The following is a 14,815-nucleotide window of genomic DNA, read 5'->3' on the forward strand; positions in this document are numbered from 1 at the left end:
TTCATTTCTTAACAAACTATGGAAAGATGAACTGCCTTTGACAGATATATACAGTGTAAGTCATAAGCAAAGGCTAAAGGAAATGATGCAGAAAGATTCCTGCTGAGGAATATTGCTATTTCAAGCTATCATTCACAACATTACAAACAATGTTTAATTAGGGTTATAATAGGTTTAATTATAGTTTGTTATTTGTTCCAATTTAAAGTTACTGGAAAATAATGAGAGCTCTGGTGGTGCAGTTGTTAAAGCACTCAGTTGCTAACCAAAATGTTGTATGTTAGAGCTCTCCAAGGGCTCTGCAGGAGACAGATGTGACAGTCTGCTTCCACAACCCTGGAGACCCAATGGGAGCAGTTGTCCTCTGTCCTGCTGTTAAGTGACGACTGAGTGACCCTGCATAGGGTTTCCGAGGAGCAGCTGGTGGGTTCAAACTGCCAACTTTTTGGTTAGCAGTCCATTGCTTATCCTACAGCACCACACCAGTCCTATAGAGTCACTGAGAGTTAGAATCAACCATAGTGGGTTTGATCTTTTGGTCTGAAAAACAACAAAATCTTTTCTATTGCTGACATTCAAATACATTTTTAATTATATTATAAATTTTTAATTAACTGTAAATTTATAACAATAACATTTTATGTTCTAGTGGTTTTTGGAATGCCAAAATTGTTGCATACTTGTTTGTTAGAATAAATTCTTTTAAAAATTGTATTGCCGAGTGATGGGAGGCATTGCAGAAGTCCCTCCAGCCGTGGTGTTGTGCTGTGGGGAAAGACAGATGGATTTGTAAACCTTGGAACGAGATTCTGCCTGGCCGAGGTCACTGCAGTGCGGAGACCCCCGGGGTGAAGCCACCACCACCATGTCTGACCAGGAGGCGAAACCTTCAACTGAGGACTTGGGGGATAAGAAGGAAGGAGAATACATTAAACTCAAAGTCACTGGACAGGATAGCAGTGAGATACACTTTAAGGTGAAAATGACAACGCATCTGAAGAAACGTAAAGACCCATACCGTCAAAGACAGGGAGTTCCAATGCATTCACTCAGGTTTCTCCGTGAAGGCCAGAGAATTGCTGATAATCACACTCCAAAAGAACTGGGAATGGGGGAAGAAGATGTGATTGAAGTTTATCAGGAACAAACAGGGGGTCATTCAACAGTTTAGATATTCTTTTAATGTTTTTTCTTTTCCCTTAATCCTTTATTTTTAAAAATAGTTCTTTTGTAATGTGGTGTTCAAAATGGCCTTGAAAACTGGCATCTCTCTTTAAAGCATCTGGTAGTTTGAATTCTAGTGCTCAGTATTCACTATTGTTTGTTTTCATTGTGCGGATTTTTGGTGATCAAGCCTCAGAGCCCTCTTCATAGAGCCCTCTTCTTCTTAAAATGACCTATGTGCATAGAGAGGTCATCTTTTCAGGACTGTGCATTTTCAGGCTTGTGGGATAAATAAGATCCACCAATGCATGTGTTCCTAATGACTTTCCAATTGGCCCTGAAGTTCTAGCATGTGATTGCTTCACTCCTGGACTATGACTTTCATTCAGTGGGAGATGGAAGTTTTCAGAGAACTGAACTGTGGAAAAATGACCTTTCCGTACCTTGAAGCTACGTTTGAAACCTGAGGGTCTGGACCAAAAGAAGAGAAATCAGGATGGAGTCATGATGACATATGTGAGAGTCATGGCTAACTCCAAAGGTGGCTTCACTGAAGAGACAAAGCTGTTTAAGATGAAAAGAAAATCCTTGCCACAAGATCCCAGCAAAGTTCTCAATTTCATCAGCAGTTAATAAAAATATTCATGCGGAAGTATATACTACAGAACACTGCTCTTTTTTATTTTGTTTGTACTTTTTGGCCTGGGATATGGGTTTTAAAAGGACATTGTCTGTACCAGCTTCATTAAAATAAACAAAAATATTTGTAAAAAAAAATTGTATTGCCAATATTCTTTGGTCCTAGAAAACAGACAAGTCAAAAATTCAACTGAAAAACAAATAAAGGAAGATACAGTTGAAATGTTATTAAATGATCCTGAAGACCAAATCTGAGTGAAACTACAAAAAGATGCTCAATCTCTGATTCTATTGATTCATTAAAAAAAAAAAAAAAAGTTAACAAGCATGTTATTAGTCAAGAACAAACATATTTGCTGAGATAAGACTGCATAATCCAAAGGTTTTGCTTTCTCCCCTCATCTTTTCCTTGAATTATAACACAACTACAGTTCAGCTGAGATTGTCTTTAACTGAGGGATCTCTTAAAGAGATAAATCTGTTAAAGTGGGGCTTTTCTAAAACCAATACGGTCTTCTATAGCGAGATTACAAATTATGTTGGCAATAAAATATCTGTGTTCAGTTAGGTAACAGGAGTCCTGGTGTGGTGCTGTAGGATAAGCACTGGATCAAAATGTGGGTTTGAACTACAGGGTCGGTGACTCAAACTTACCAGCTGCTCCCTGAAAACCCTATACAGAGTCACTAAGAGTCAGAACCAACTCAACAGCACTTACCAACAACAACATAATAAACTGAGAATCTGAGGTAATGATAACATTCATTCCAATAAAATAAACGTAGTTTAATACCATATATTTCAAATGGAAATTCAAGAGATCTGGGCTGTCCACAGCAAAGCCTCTCATTAACAAAGTTATCTACCTATCCTTCTGAGAGTTCCCTGAATTGAAATTCTCCATGGAACTAAATGGGGCCATAGTAGCACACTGGTTAAAGCACTAGGTTGCAAACATAAGACCACCAGTTCTAACCCACCAACTACTCTGTAGCAGATAGATGTAGCAGCCTAGTTCCATAAAGATTTATAGCCTTGGAAACCCTCTGGGACAGTTCTACTCTGTCCTATATATAGGGTCACTGTGAGTCGGAATCTACTCGACAGCCAATCAGTTTGGTGTTTGCTTTATGGAGCTAAAAGCTGTAAGAGAATATAAGTCCCTTCTGAAGAGTACATAAAAGAATAAGACATAAGACTTCAATTCTTAATATAAGGAGAAACTTACTAATTGTTGAGAAAAATCATCTGAAGAAAATGTCTATCTAGAAACATGTACTCATACGTATCTCTCAAGTAGAATGTAACTTAACAAAAATAAAGCTTATGAAGCACCTTCACATTTAGACTTCTGAACCCTCTGGAAAGAATGGCATTTGCTCAGGACCCCTTATTCTAACTGGACATACTAGGCCAAGGCTCCCCCCATCCAATATGTAAAGATCAAGGGACTTCCTGTAAATATACTATAAGTGTATGTCCAGTGAAGGAACTGTTCACTGCCAATCCAGGGACTCAGCCAACCCCATGGTGTCAAGCAGAACTGTGTTCCACAGGGTTTCCAACGACTGGGTTTTCAGCAGTAGAATATCAGGTCTTCCTTCTGAGGTACCTCTAGACAGACTCAAACCTCCAGTTAGTAGCCAAGTACATTAACCATGTACACAATCCAGGGACTCCTAGTTAGCTTTATACCACACCAATAGGGAATGTGTCGGTTGGGTCCAGAACCTTTTTACGATAATCTAATCAGCTTTGGAAAAGGGGTTATAAGCTCCTTAAAAAGTCAAAGTTTTCCGTTTCCAAAAGCACTTACTTAAAAGGTATATAAACTAAAGTTTGTTTCATTACAATGGCTTGTTGTAACTAATCTTGAACAGATCTGTTGAACTCATTCCATCCTATTCAAATGATTGTTTTCCATCATTAATCGGAATAACCACCATTAACCTCTCTAACTCCCTACCCCATTCTTTCTAATACTTAAAAAAAAAAAAAAAAAAGTTAACTTTTCTTCCTCAACAATTACTACGTAAATTTCTTGTTCCCTTTCCAGGTAAAGCAAATAAACCCAGCTTTGTCTTATTTTGTATGGATTTGTTTTTTAGCTTATTGATCTTTGTCTCATTTTTTGACACAATGAACTAAACAAGGTCTTTTCAAGAACACTACCTTCTCCCTCACTCAATCTCCACCAAAAGCAAACTAGAAGTGGCCTGGAAGTTAGTGCTGTCAACAGTGTGGTCTGCCCTAGCCATCAGAATACAAGCTGGGAATACCTCATAGGTTTAACTGGTGGTTAGGTCATGCCGCTGCTGTAACCCAAAATCTATCAGTCACTGAGAACCACCACTTCAGCAAAACCAACAACCCTTAATGGTAATAACAAGTGAGATGCTAGACAAGATCTCTTTTTCATCTCTTTTCTGCTTATCAGGTACACAGCTCAACTATCAAAGAGAGAAAACAAAATCAATTCCTAAGTAACAATTGTTTGCTGCCTGGTTAATAACAGGCATTCCCTCTATTTCCCCTAATGGCAAATGGGCAGATTTGTTCCTGGAGACCCAGGCACACCACTTTCAACATGGCAAGTATACTAATCGTCACCTTCTATCATTATTACAGCCTTCTATAAGGGCCTATCCCTCGGGTAATTTCAGAGGTAAGGATATTTGCCAAATAGAAAAGTTCTACTTGTTGCTGTAGTTGTTGAGTGCCGTTGAGTTGGTTCCGACTCAAAGCGACCCTGTATAGGATTTCCGAGGAGCGGCTGGTAAACTTGACCACCGACCTTGTGGTTCAAACCAACCCTTGCAGTCCAGCGCATTAACCCACTGCACCACACCAAGACTCAGTTCCATGTAGAAACTGTAGATTAGTAATATGATTTGTTTTACTGGGTTCAACTCAACTCCTCACCATATCCCAAGCTGCCCTCCCTCTCTCTCCACTTAAAGAGAATATTACAGAGATTCCAATATTCCAAACAGTAAGCAAAATGTTACTGTGGATTTTTAAGTAAGGGATTTAAAGGACGAAACTGTGTTTTGAGAAAATTAATAACATTTGACCAGACAATCTAGGTCTGCAGTTGGAAGATAACAGAAGTAAACTGAAATGGTAGTAGACTGCGAAAGAATAAGGTAATGGCTCCTGGAATGGAAAGGAAAACTTGCATGTGACATTACCAACAACCTTCACCTTTTATGTTACAAATTCAGTTTATCCTGGGAATAGGTGGATGCTGGTAATTACTTTCCTAATTTGCCTGATGGAAGAAAGGGGGCCCTAAGGGTCCTAAAGGCTTTTTTCTCCACCTAGGTTAAATAGTATCTCAAATTCAACCACCAGGAAACCATCCTTTTCAATTACAACACTGTACTCTCCCAGCATTTTCTCCCAAAATACCCTAGAAGGAGCAATTTCAGAAGTACTCATTTACCTATTAGTGCTGCTTTGATGTCAATTAGCTTGCAGGCCTGCCTTCTCCATGCATAGCCACCTGTACCCCAGCCTTGACCAAAAAAAAAAAAAAAAAGCCAGGGCAAAAAGAAAGGTCCAAAAACCTAATTATATCGACCCTGAAGAGAGAGTAAAAGCAATTAGATACTTTGCCAAAATTAGTTACGAAATCAGAATCAGAGCCAAGAGTTTTAAGCTCCTAATCCAGAGCTTTAAGATAACCTTCATATTTTCTCTGCCCTTGGATGCAATCTGCAAAAATAAATCCTTGTGAGAGTAAAACAAAACAAAGAATCACAGAAGTCTAAAGCTAGATTCCACTGCTCCCTCTACCTTAACCCACCCCCCTTTTTTTTCCTAAACTCTTGTGGGGAAAGAGTAGTTATTGAATACAAATGAATATAAAAACCCACGTTTCCTTCAGGGACTCCCGGAAGTTCGGACTCTATCATCTGGTAATAAGGGCCTTAATATATTATAGCCAATCCTTTCCAACTTCATCCCCTCCTTCACCACACCACTTTCCATCTCCCAGTACTCCAACTCTACCTACTGAATAGCTCTAGATCCCCAGTGGTTTTCATCTTCTCATATATTCATGCCTTGACTCACTATTTTTCTTCATACTACACACTGCCCCCTTATCTGGTTAGATATCTCAAGGTCAAGTTCTTCTCTTAAAAATATCTTCTGCCACCCTGCTTCTTGGAGCTCGAAACATACTCGGCCCCATCCCATAGCAGTTGGAGTTAGGCTCCTTCATGCATGCGCACCTGCACAGCTCCATCAAGCGTCTCAGGGGTTGTCGTCAATCTCCACACTAGTGAATGTCTGTCACTGTGTAAACTCTAAGCAAATGATCTTCATTAGTGCACACTTCTGTGTTCCCCCTCCAGAATGGTATTCAAGCTATTCCACTAAGCACAGCTGTTACTCTTCTATTTCGATGTGTTGTCTATGAGTATTCTTTCTATTAATCTTACAGTTGTATACACATTTGGAAAGTGGCTACTAGCTTCTCAAAATGGAATCCTACCAAGATTAAATACATGTGGCAGTTTTTTCATATAGGATTCAATGGGCTAATCTGGCCAAACAATGAACTTTTATATGAATGTCCACAATGTAGCTAACATGTTACCAAAACTGTTCATGTACCTATTTAGAAAATGTTTTCATAAACCAATTTCTGAATGATCAAGAAGTTGAAATATGAATCTGCTTATGTCATTATTTTAAAATAGAGAATGACATCCATACTGCGATAGGAAATATCAACCTTGAGAAGAAACAGCAAGAGTTAAAACGTGTAACATTTGATTTCACGTTATCCTGGGTCCTTCTAAGTATAACCACTGCTAAAGGATACACAAAAACCAACTGGACACACTTCTCATAACTCTGCCCAATGCTGTCCTATTTGGAATTCAGATTGGATGTTGCATGACATCCTGATGCCAGTAGTATAAAAGAGACCAAAAAGAAAAAAAAGGAGCTTTGAGCAAAACACCACCTGAGACTACATTTAGATACACAGTCTCAACAGGAGTAACAAATCCCAAATTAATGAAATCCCCCTGTACAACACAGTTTTTATAGTAATACTTTCAATAGTAATACTAGTTGAAGGATTGTTCCAAATCAGTGACTCTAATAAAAGCAAAAAGATTTGATCTAAGATAAAATAAAATACTCATGGGTCTTGTTTAGGTTTTCAGAACAACTTTGGTCAAACTCATCTTTTGTTTCTTCAATACTAAAAAGGTAGTAGCTGTAAAGTTAATTGCTCTTTTAAAATGTTTTCTAAGTCACTTGATACTCCTTAACCCAGTTACTACATCTCTAAAACAAAACTAGTCATTCACAGGGACATACTCAGTATTAAACATTGTAAGATATAAATCATAAATAAAAACATTAGTCCACTAGAATCAGAAGGGTAATTTTGACAAAATTATTTACAATAGTACCTTTGGACTGTAGGATATGCAAGGTTGATAGTTCAAACCCATCAGCCATTCCCCAGAAACACTATATAGGTTCACAGTGAGTTGGAACCAACTAGAAGGCACATAACAACAATAACGTAGATAATGTAAATGGACTCATATCAAATGTAATACAATGAGATTTCCCTTATTTACTTGTGGGACACAGGTTATGTACAAAATAAATTAGATGTTCTAGTCTACAATTTGGAGTACTAGTGTGGTGCTTCAGGATAATGCACTGGACCGCAAGGTCAGTTTGAACCACAAGGTCGGCTCCTCGAAAATCCTACACAGGGTCACTATCAATCGAAACCCACCTGACACCCCTTACCAACAACCTAAAGGAGCTCTGGTAGTATAGTGGTTACGAATTGGGCTGTGAACCTCAGGGTCAGCAGTTCGAAACTACCAGCTGTTCTGTGGGAGAAAGATGAGGCGGTCTGCTCCCGTAAAGATTTACAGCCTTGGAAGCAGTGTACAGGGTCGCTATGAGTCAGAACCGACTACACGGCACATAACAACAACAACCAACAACCTAAAATTCCAAATGAAAGAAAACAAGACCTAACTAGATTTGAAATTTAGTTACAAAAAATATAAATATATAGACTTCAAAAAGTTTGCTTAAAAATGGAATTAAAAGATAAACAGAAGCCCCCCCATTTTTTAAAGCCCCCATGAATTTTGCTTTATCTTCACTTTTCCCTTTCACTGGCTGCCTGCGTTAGGTATTTTCATACAGACGAAACAACAATGATTCTATTTTCCTTCCAAATGTAATCAGGCCTTGGCAAACTAAAGTCAGTATTCTAATTTAAAATAGAAACACAACCCAAAATGTAACTTGGCAAATAAGTATTAAAGCATTAAGAAGTTGCTCCCTTCAATGGTAGCACATTTTCCATTTATCATTTTTTAAATGTACGAAGAAAACTGATTACAATATAGCTTCAAATTATTACTACATTATGCAAGACTCTTCTATAAAGCATACACTGAGAGCAAAATTATGCCATTTTGGAAAGAGAACTCCTTGTAAGAATGGTCTTTTAGTTGTGATAGTTCAAAATATTGCTTTTATTTTCATATAGTCACTATTGTGATTCCTTTATAAGTTAACAGCCAACTTTTTCAGAAGCTTAATAGTTTTTCCAACAAGCTTAAACCAACACAAGTGCAAAGTGCCTTCACTGGACCCTACATCAGATCCATTCTGAAACCTCAAGCTAGGGCTACATAAAGAAATTTTACTGAAACAACCCCACACTCATTTGATGGCTACTTTTGCTCCACAATGGCAGAGTTGTCACAAAGACCATATTGTTGTCAGTTCTGACTCAAAGCAACAGAAGTAAACACGCCCTGTTCTGCATCATCCCCACAATCCTTGAGGAGTTTTCTCTGTTATGCTGGCCCTTTATTTTACAAAGCATGATGTCCTTTTCCAAGGACGGGTTCCTCCTGGTAACGTGTCCAAAATAATGAGACAGTCTCACCATTCTTGCTTCCAAGAAGCATTCTGTCTGTACTTCCAAGACGGACTGATTCATTCTTCTGGCAGCCTGTATCTTGCCGTCTTCCTTATCCATTATCCAGCTTTCGAATGCATATGACACCACTGAAAAGACCATGACTTCAGTCAGGTGTTCCTTAGTTTTCAAATCCTAAAACACTTACTAACTTATAACTTTACAGAAACAAGCTTGCCAACCACAGGGCTTACTTTAAAAAACCAAACAAAAATAATAAACGGAATGAAATTCCCTCATCATGTTCATCTTTCATCTATCTTTGAAATGGTGACAGAGTGCTCACAGAATTTCTTAGAGCTTGACAAATGCAAATCAGGTTTTGATATTTATAAAATACATAGATAAGATGCCCACTGCCATCTAGTCGTTTCAGAGGGTTTCCGAGAGCATAAATCATGACAGAAGCAGAAAGTCTCACAGCTGGTGGTTTTGAAGCACAGATCTTGTGATTAGCAGCCTACCACTTAAGCCAATGCATCACCAGGGTGCCTCCAAAATATAAGCTACTTCCCTAAAATCCTGGACAAAATAGAGCTGAGTGTATCAGCAACTCAGATGAATCACAATGTCTATCACTCAGCAGCAAGCATAGTATCACTATGAGGACTCTGTTGTTAGGTGCTGTACAGTGGAGTCCAACTCAGAATGAACCCATGAACCCACACAGAACAGAACAAAGCACTGAACTCTGGCTGGACTTTATCCAAGAGAGATTTATTTATTCCTCTGGAAATCCATGGTATATTCAAAACTCTCTGCCAACACTGTAATTCAAAGGCATCAAGTCTTCTTCAGTCTTTTTTATTCACTGTCCAGCTTTGCTTGCATATGAACCCAACCACCACAACTCTGACTCATAGCTACCATATATAGGGTTTCCGAGACTGTAAATTTTTATGGGATCAGACAGTCTCATGACTTGGGTCTTAGTCCTCAAATTAAAATCTTTGCTTTGAAACACTTTAAAAAGAGGTCTTTTGCAGCAGATCAGCAATATGATGTTTGATTTGGCTATTGATCTCACGGACACTGATTGTATAGTAAAATGAAATCATTGACAGTTTCAACATTTTCTCCATTTATAAGGAAGTTAGTTACTAGTCTGGTTGTGAGGCTTTTTGTTTTCTTTACATCAAGTTGTAATCCATATTGAAGGCTGTAGTCTTTGATCTACAAGTCCTCTTCATTTTCAGCAAGCAAAGTTGTGTCATCTGCGTATCACAGATTGCTAAAAAAAAAACAAAAGTCTTCCTCCAAGTCCAGTGCTGCATTCTAATTCATACAATCCAGTCACTTGGATTATCCGCTCAGCACACAGACTGAATAAGTATGATGAAAGGATACAACCCTGGCACACACCTTCCCTGATTTCAAATCACACAATATCCTATCGTTCCGTTCAAACAACTGCCTCTTGGTCCATACAATAAGTTGTACATGAGCACAATTAAGTGCTCTGGAATTCCCATTTTTCACAATGTTGTTCATAGTTTCTTATGATCCACACAGTTGAATGCCTTTGCGTAGTCAATAAAATGCAGGTAAACATCTTTCTAGCATCCTCTGCTTTCAGTTAAGATCCAAATGACATAAGTAATAATATCCTTCAGTCCACATTTTCTTCTGAATCTGCAATGAATTTCTGGCAGTTCCCTGGAAATGGACTGCTGCAAGTGTTTTTTAATTATCATCAGTAAAACTTCAGTTGGATGTGAAATTAATGACATTATCTGAGAATTTCCTCATTCTGCATGTGAGGTGGATTCTGTTGGTTCATCTTTCTTTAGAAAGGGCACAAGTATGAATTGCTTCCACTTGGTTGGCCAGGTAGTTGTCATCCACATTTCTTGGCATAAATAAGTGACCACTTCCAATGTAGCTCAATCCATTTGTTGAAATACCTCAAATGGTTTTCCATCAAATTCTGGAATGCTATTTATCACCAATACCTCCAGTACTGTAATCTTTCTACCACAGGAGGTTGATGGGTTTGAGCGGCTGATCCTACAGTTAAGAGCCAAATGTTTGAGCCATTGTGCCACCATGTGTGCTCTTAGATAAACTACTTAACCTCTCTGAGCCTCAGTCTCTTCATAAGGATAATGATGGTACTACTTTCATAGATTATGAGGATTCAAGGCGGTATCATGGAAAGGCTTGATATATAGAATGTGGAAAAAAACAAAACAAAATAAATAATAGCAACAAAGCATATATAGGGAGTCCTTGTGCGCTAACTGGACTTTAATCACAAAGTCGGCAGTTGAAACTCACCAGCTGCTCCTCAAAAACCCTATACAGGGTGGCTATGAGTCAGAACCAACTTGACAGCACTTAACAATAACAACAACTAAAGAAAACTGCTCTGAAGGAGTTCTGTAGCATCATAAAACCGGAGACTCACAAAACTGAAAGAGTTCTTAGTGTACCTCCCATATTCTGCAGGGTGGAACTCTGAAACCAAGAGAGACGTGCGGCTTACCCCATATCCCAAAGCTAGTCATTCATCCTTTCAGACCCTGTGCAGGCCCACCACTCTGTCTAGATTCCTATAGAACTGCAAATTCAATACTTCATTAATGTACTACCCAGCTGAAAAGGCACAAATACACGGTTGTACAATAGACATATATTGCTAATCAAATGGGGAGGGAGAATCTGACCAAAGCTCTCTGAACAATACCACAGTAAACTTAGTAATGATAAAAAACCCTCAGAGACATATAATACTTGTCTGAACTGTTTCTGTGTTCTCAACAAAGAATAAGATACAACAGAAATTATCTGCCCCTTCCTAGTATTCTCCACAAGAAAATTACCATTAAGGTCTGATTACACTTCTGATCATCTTTTCTACATAAACACTTGGCCATTTAAATTAAATTAAATAATAAATTATAAAATGCTTTCTTCCTGGGGGAAAACAACAAAAACACAACAAACAGTTCAAAATGGTGACTCATCCAATGTTTTGCCACTCTCTCGGAAAATTGGATTTTCATTGAACAGGTGTAAACTTAATTAGTTTGCTCCCAAAATAACTTGGTTGGGATTCCCTCAGAGTGGGTTACAAATATTTACCTTCAACCTATCTCACCTTTTGTTTAAGGCAAAACAGATAAACTTGTTACTCAAATCCAAGACAATCACATAAAGAAAGTAATTTTATTACCTGATAACAGCTAATGTTTTCAACTTCTCTTCTGCAACCCTAAGTAATGTGTATGTCCTCTTTTAGCAGAAATGAAACTTATGTCTCCACTAGGAAGCTAACTCTCCAGTGACATAGTCTAGCAGCAAAAATAGGTTACATAATTAAAATAAGCAAAAAAAAGAAAAGAAACTACCTGGTAAAATAGCTTAGAAAAAGTATTTGGCATGACTTATGGGAAAGTCCTGGTGTGGCACTGTAGGTTAATGCGCTGGACTGCAAAGTTGGTTTGAACCACAAGGTAGGAGGTTCAAGTGCACCAGCTGCTTCTTGGAAATCCCATACAGGGTGGCTATGAGTTGGAACCGAGTAGACGGCACTGAACAGCAACAACAATAATAAACAAAATCAAAGTTAACGGTTATCTTCTCCTCTATGGCCTCGCAATTAGAACAATAAACAGCATGATAAACAGAGGAAAGACCGAAGTTCTCAGGAATTTTTTATTTTACTTGGTTCCACAATCAACACTCATGGAAGCAGCAGTCAAGATACCAAGAAATGTATTATTACCCTGGGAAAAACAGCTGCAAAAGACTTTTTTTTTAAAGTTCAAGAGTAAAGATGTCACTTTGAAGACTAAGGTGCATCTGACCCAAATCCTTTTCAATCATCTCACATGCATGTGAAAGATGGACAGCAAGTAAGAAAGGCCAAAGCGATGCACCTGAATTGCGGTGTTGGTGAAGAATACTGAATATACTATGGACTGCCAGAAGAACAAACAAATCTGTTTTGGAAGAAGTACAACTAGAGTGCTCCTCAAAATCAAGGATGGCAAGACTTCAACTAACTTACTTTGGACATGTTATCAGGAGGGATCAGTGCCTGGAGAAGGGCATCATGCCTGGTTAGGGGAAAAGACGGAAGACCCTCAATGAGATGGACTGACACAGTGACTCTAACAAAGGACTCAAACCTACCAACAATTGTGAGAAAGGCACAGGACTAAGCGTGTTTCATTGTGTGTACACAGGTGTGCTATGAGTTAGAATTGACTTGATGGCATCTAACAACAATAACAACTTAGTCCCACCTCATTCCAATCTACTCAGGAGGAAGATAAGGCTTTCTGTTCCCATGAAGATTTAAAGGTTCAGAAACCCTATACAGGGTCGCTATGAGTCAGAACTGACTTGATAGCACTTAATAACAACTCCAATCTACTAGTAGATATGAAGAAAACGGGAACCAGTGATATATTCAAAGGGAGATTAACCAGATGTGGCTATATACAAGGATGAAGGGGTATTGAGTCAAAAATGAGCAGCATTTTAGTATCTGGGCAACTATGTACTTGATGGCCTCCTGATAAGATCAAGTAGAGAAGAGCAAGCCCCAGGTAAGGGGGAAGCAACATAAGGTCAGCTTTTACCTTTCTGAGCTGAATGTCAGCAAGTGAGCATGTTTAGTATGCATTAAGTAAATGCAGTTGGAACGTGGGTAAATTGAAGATGCAGAATTTGAGCCTCTTGCAGAGGTTTTAAAACATGAAAATGTTAAATTACCAACATGGGCTTCTTAAGTACAAGCTAAAGCCTCAGAGTGGCAGATGTGATGTGCTAACATGCAGCTAATGAAATTCATACTGGAACTCTTGATGTAATATAAACACCTCCTTAGATAGTTGTTGTAGTTATTCAATGTTTACCTCCTTGGCCCCTGCTTCAACATGCCAAATAAAAGATAGAAGCTTCACATTGGGATCTCATTCTAGAGAGATATAATTTAATACTATGGCAACAAGCTCCAGAATGCTTATCCAAATCTTCTCTTCCTACATCAAAGAATACTTGCAATTAGCCTTCACTGAACCATAGCTACATTAAACCAACACTTATCCCATATATCTCTAACACTTGGTGTTGATGTTTTGTTTCTGCTAAATATATATAACATTTCTATCTCTACATTTGCCTTTTCACTGGTAATACTATCTTCACCCTCTCTTCTTGAGATTGTTTCACATTTGAATTCTGAATCTCCACAAGACAAACTGCCTTCTATGAATCTCTTCAATACAAGAGATGCTTTAATGGTGGGTTTTCTGGTTGTTGTTTTAGCCACTGTTCCCATCCTATCACTTATAGTTGGTCCACAATGATCAATTCAACCTTCTTTATACTTTCTTTCTGCCTGTTTACTTTCTTTTACCTATTCTCTTTAATTTGCTATGCCATTTATGAGTATTTCTAGAAGAACTTTTCACCCTAACTTTGGAATTGAACATTCTAATCTTGAGTGAAAAGGAAAAAAATATTTGGAGTAATTCAATATATAAGAGGGCTCCAAAAACTTCATGGAAAAATTCCATTATCTTTTTTTTTTTTTTTTCCTTTTTCTCTTTTGTTCTAGCCTCACTTTAGGTATTCCAATCAGTTACATGCTAAAGATGGACTTACAAGATTTCTATGGTGAAGTTTCTGGCTATTCCTTTCTCTCCTCCTCAAGTGTCTATTTTACAATAGTAGGCAAGGGAAATCAAGATTCAAAAGACAGTCAAGAACAAACAGGATGGCGGATCAGGTGGACGTATAGCAGAGAGCTCCACCAACAACAACACAGAATACCTGACCAAGCAGGTTCAGGGGATGGTCCCAGAACTCTGAACCGCATATAAAGGAATATTTAGAAGGTTGAAAGGCTCACAGCTGGGGGAATCTGTGGCAGAAGCAAGAAATCTATTGCTTTCTAGTCTGGGACGCTCCGCTGAGCCAGGACAGGAGCATTATAAATGAAAGAGTCAAGCACAGAATAAAATTATAAGAACAGAGGATCTGGGAGTTCAACCTATGAATCAAAACAATTACAAT

General features: G+C 38.3%; 1 pseudogene; it reads left to right on the forward strand.

Moving 5' to 3' along the window:
- Positions 1 to 865: 865 nt before the first annotated feature.
- LOC102817777 lies at positions 866 to 1,171 on the forward strand (annotated as a pseudogene).
- The last annotated feature ends 13,644 nt before the right edge of the window (positions 1,172 to 14,815 follow it).

The sequence above is a fragment of the Chrysochloris asiatica genome, unplaced genomic scaffold (genome assembly GCF_000296735.1).
Source record: "Chrysochloris asiatica unplaced genomic scaffold, ChrAsi1.0 scaffold00092, whole genome shotgun sequence".
Taxonomy (NCBI): domain Eukaryota; kingdom Metazoa; phylum Chordata; class Mammalia; order Afrosoricida; family Chrysochloridae; genus Chrysochloris; species Chrysochloris asiatica.